At 61.4% G+C, this 5,000-nt stretch overlaps 1 pseudogene; it reads left to right on the top strand.

The window, feature by feature from the left end:
• The window catches only part of LOC124578183, a 9,924-nt pseudogene that overhangs the window by 2,103 nt on the left and 2,821 nt on the right, over positions 1 to 5,000 (top strand).

Genomic DNA, 5,000 nt, shown 5'->3' with positions numbered 1-5,000 from the left:
TTTTCTTTTCTGCATGAGCGTTCGAGTTCCCTGGAATCCTCTAGCAGGGAGATAGGGTTTGGAACGCGAAGAGCACCGCAGTTGCGGCGGTGTCCCGATCTTCCCCTCGGACCTTGAAAATCCGGGAGAGGGCCACGTGGAGGTGTCGCGCCGGTTCGTACCCATATCCGCAGCAGGTCTCCAAGGTGAAGAGCCTCTAGTCGATAGAATAATGTAGGTAAGGGAAGTCGGCAAATTGGATCCGTAACTTCGGGATAAGGATTGGCTCTGAGGATCGGGGCGTGTCGGGCTTGGTCGGGAAGTGGGTCAGCGCTAACGTGCCGGGCCTGGGCGAGGTGAGTGCCGTAGGGGTGCCGGTAAGTGCGGGCGTTTAGCGCGGGCGTGGTCTGCTCTCGCCGTTGGTTGGCCTCGTGCTGGCCGGCGGTGCAGGATGCGCGCGCCTGCGCGGCGTTCGCGCCCCGGTGCTTCAACCTGCGTGCAGGATCCGAGCTCGGTCCCGTGCCTTGGCCTCCCACGGATCTTCCTTGCTGCGAGGCCGCGTCCGCCTTAGCGTGCTCCTCCGGGGGCGCGCGGGTGCGCGGATTCTCTTCGGCCGCCATTCAACGATCAACTCAGAACTGGCACGGACTGGGGGAATCCGACTGTCTAATTAAAACAAAGCATTGCGATGGCCCTAGCGGGTGTTGACGCAATGTGATTTCTGCCCAGTGCTCTGAATGTCAACGTGAAGAAATTCAAGCAAGCGCGGGTAAACGGCGGGAGTAACTATGACTATGACTCTCTTAAGGTGGCCAAGTGGCGGCGGTGTGGCTGCATCCGGACTTGGCTTTTCGAAGTGCGGTCTTGATGTAGTCGTGCTGCTGCTGCGAGGTGCCTTCCTTGGGTTATAGTTACAGGGAGAGTGATGCGCAATACATGGGCCTAGCCCTCTTAGCCTCTCCTCTCCTGCGGTCTTCTCCCCTTCTCGTGGGCCCGCTGATTTTAGCAGAGTGGAAGACCGCACCAGGGGCTTGGGGGGGTTACCAGCCCCCCCTCGCACTATCCCTTTTTCAGTTGGGGGCAGTAACCAGAGAACAAGTGGTGGCCCTTCCGCTGAAGGTGCCACCCCAACTCCCCCAGCACCTAGCCGGCCAACCGGCCGTGCCGAAAATCTTGTAACTTTTGCAGCTGTCTACGCCTGTAGTGAGTGCCACCGCAGCTTCACCACCAAAAACGGTCTCGGGGTCCATCGCCGCCGCCAACACCTTGCGGCCGCCAACGCGGAGATCGTCACGGAGAGGCATCGCGCGAGGTGGACGGAGGAAGAAGTCCTGTCGCTCGCCAAGGCAGAGGCCGAACTGTTCCTCGAGAGGGACGCCCGGTTCTTCTTTGTAAATCAAGAGCTCATCAGGATGTTCCCCGACCGAACGCTTGAGGCAATCAAGTGCCGACGGCGGCAAGCTGCCCACAAGCAGCTTGTCCGCCAATTCATGGAGGCGCTTGAGATCGGTCGGGGGGAAGAGCCGGCGTCCCGCCGGGGAGCGGCGAGCCCGCTGCCTGACGCGGGCGAGGCCGCTGCGCCGCCCGTCGACGCAGCCGAGGACTTCGCGGCCGACACCACCGGGCCGCCGCCGGAGGGGCCGACTGACGCCGCCATCTGGGAGCATCTGGCGGGGCTACCCGCTTCCGCCCAGCGTTTCTCTGCCCTGGACCGTGTCATCGGTCTGGGGCGGGGCACGCCGCCCGATGTCATCCTGGGCATGCTCCCGGATGCCCTTGCGTCGGTCGGGTCCAGAGGGGAGAGATCGATCACCAGGACACAGCGGCCGCGCCAACCATCGAAGCGGCCGCCTGCCGCGCCGCCGACGCAGAAGCGCAAGCGGCGCCGCTGGGAGTACGCGAGAACGCAGGATGCCTTCCGACGGTCGCGTGCGCGTTGCGTGCGCGGCCTCTTGGATGGCACCCTGCTCCAGCCGCCACCTGCCATCCCTGGTCTGCTGGACTTCTGGGCGGACCTCTTCACCAAGAAGCCCATCTCCACCGCGGGCTTCATTCGTGACCGCCTCCTCCCGCACTCAGAGCCTGTCGCTCTCGAGTGCATATGGGGGCCGGTCACACATGAGGAGGTCGCCGCCGCGTTGCCGCCCAGGGGATCAGCAGCCGGGCCGGACGGCCTTACCCCAGCGGAGTTGCGGCGCCTGCCGCACGAAGTCCTGGTGAAAGTGATGAATCTCTTCCTTCTGGCCCGCGCCCTTCCGGAACGCCTGCTTCGCGCGCGGACGTCCCTTCTCCCGAAAACGGCTGCACCAACATCCCCCGCTGACTTTCGCCCCATTACGGTCTGCTCGGTGTTGGCGCGGACCTTTCACAAGGTTCTCGCGTCACGCCTGATGCGCGCTTGTGCTGTGGACGAACGTCAGCGGGCATTCATCCCTCGGGATGGGATGTTGGAAAATACCTTCATCTTGGACACTGCTCTCACCGACGCAGTTCGCTCCTGCCGCTCTGTCTTTGTGGCATCGATCGACGTATCTAAGGCATTCGATTCGGTAGATCATGCTGCCCTTCGCCCCGTGCTGAAGGCGCATGGCCTGCCGGATTGCTTTGTCGAGTATGTCGAGCGGTGCTACGAGGGCAGCACGACAGTGATAGCGGACGGCGCCGGCGTGGGCGTGTCTGTGCAGCCAGCACGGGGCGTTCGCCAGGGCGATCCCCTCTCCCCCCTCCTGTTCAACTTTGCGGTGGACTACGTTTTAGGCCAACTGCCCTCCCACATCGGAGCTCGGATCCTCGGTCGCAGAGTCAACGCTGCGGCCTTTGCAGATGACGTCTTGCTGTTTGCAGCGACCCCGAGGGGCTTGCAGTCCCTCATCGACGCAGCTACCGCAGCCCTCGCCCACCTGGGGCTGCAGATCAACGCCCGGAAGTGTTTCACCCTCGCCTTAGTCGCGTCAGGGCGCGAGAAGAAGGTGAAGGTGGACAGCAATGTCACCTTCACAGCAGGCAATACCACCATGCCTGCCCTGCGTGTGGGTGAAACCTTCCGGTACCTGGGGCTGCAATTTTCCACGGCGGGTCGCTGTGTCTTCAATCCACGTAGCCACCTGGTGGAGCAGCTTGACGTCATCTCCCGAGCTCCGCTGAAGCCGCAACAGCGCCTCCACGCTCTCACCAACGTACTTCTCCCTGGCCTGTACCACGGGCTGGCCCTCAGCCGCACCCGGGTGGGTGCATTGAAGTCGGCCGACGTTACCATCCGGGCCGCCGTCAGGAGATGGTTCCGCCTTCCGGCGGACACCCCCCTGGGATACTTCCACGCTCCTGTTGCCCAGGGGGGCCTCGGCATTCCATCTTGCCGATGGATGGGTCCGACCCTCCGTCGGTCCCGTCTCCTGGCGCTGAAGAAGATAGGGCCAGCCTGCGACGGTGTGGGCATGGATGAGGTACAGCGTGAGATCGAGGTGCTGGAGCGCCACCTAATGTGGGAGGGCCACCTCCTCAAATCGTCAACGCAGGTTGGGGAAATGTGGGCGGCGCGCCTACACATCGCCATTGACGGTGCGGCACTGTCATCTTCTGCCGCCGTCAGTGGCCAACATCAGTGGGTCGCCGACACCAGTCGCCTGCTATCTGGGCGTGAATACATCGACGCCCTCCGCGCCCGCATCAACGCCTTCCCTACGAAGGCACGGCGCAGTCGCGGGCGGGAGGCGGACACCAGATGCCGCGCGGGGTGCCAGGCCGTGGAGACCGCCAACCACGTACTTCAGGCTTGCTTTAGGACGCACGGGTCCCGGGTCAAGCGCCATGACGCTGTAGTGCGTTATGTCGCCCGTGGACTCGCGCAGAGGGGCTTCAATGTCTCTGTGGAGCCCCACCTCCGAACACCTGAGGGCATCCGCAAGCCTGACGTGGTGGCGGTCAAAGACGGCATCGCCCGCGTGGTCGACGCCCAGATAGTCGGAGACCACCTCCGGCTCGACTGGTGTCACTCCCAGAAGGCGGCCTACTACGACACGCCGTCCATCCGGCGTGCCATCTCCAACCTGCACCGTGACGTTGAGGAGGTGATTGTGTCCACCGCGACGTTGAACTGGAGGGGTGTATGGTCTCCAGCGTCGGCGAGGGATCTCGCCGCCTTAGGCTTCCGACCCCGAGAACTGGCGGTGCTGAGCACAAGAACACTACAGAGCTGCTGCAAAAGTTACAAGATTTTCGAGCGTATGACGGCTCCTAGCCCGAAGCAGCGTGTCGGCGTCGGCTAGGCTGCTGGTTATTTTTCTTCGCCTTGACTCCTGGGGCCTATCCACAGGAGGAATAAACCGTCTTTGTTCTTTCTTCTTTGTGTCTTTATTTTGTGTTTATGTTGTTGTTCTTCCGCACTGATATATATGTATATGTGTATGTTAGTTTTATACTTGTATTTTGTGGTACCGCCCTGTAAGTCCCCACCTCGGTGGCGGACATGGCGTCAAACACCTGCCACGTACTATATATGTATATATTTTGTGTTATTCAAATCATTTTGAATAAAGACGGCTGTTGATAGCCAAATGCCTCGTCATCTAATTAGTGACGCGCATGAATGGATTAACGAGATTCCCGCTGTCCCTATCTACTACTTCGGGACCCTGCGTCCTGACCGGGTGTGCAGTAAGACCCGTACAAGGGCAACTACCGTGTCGGAGCAGGGTCCGAGCGCTGGCCACGCTACGAAGTCGGGTCCCCGGGTGGCGGATAGGGGAACGCCTCCCGTAATAGGAGGTAGCTGCCGAATATATGTCAATAGGTAGCCCCGGACCAAGGCCCCATGAGCTTCTCTGGGGGCCCTCTGTAGTGGAGGGTTGCTGCTGAATATATTGAACAGGCAGTGCCATGCAGGATCCTCCTGCCGACCTTGTAGTAAGTCCCCTTTTGCCGTTGGGGGCAAACAGGAGTTGGTATGGGTCCGGTCTCCTGTAGTGGGAGTCTGTCACGAATATGCTGAATAAGTGACTGTATGGGACCCTCTGTAGTGGAGG

Source organism: Schistocerca americana, unplaced genomic scaffold, assembly GCF_021461395.2.
Source record: "Schistocerca americana isolate TAMUIC-IGC-003095 unplaced genomic scaffold, iqSchAmer2.1 HiC_scaffold_274, whole genome shotgun sequence".
Classification (NCBI taxonomy): domain Eukaryota; kingdom Metazoa; phylum Arthropoda; class Insecta; order Orthoptera; family Acrididae; genus Schistocerca; species Schistocerca americana.
Note: the sequence above shows the minus strand (reverse complement) of the source record. Positions and strands in the feature narration are given on the sequence as shown.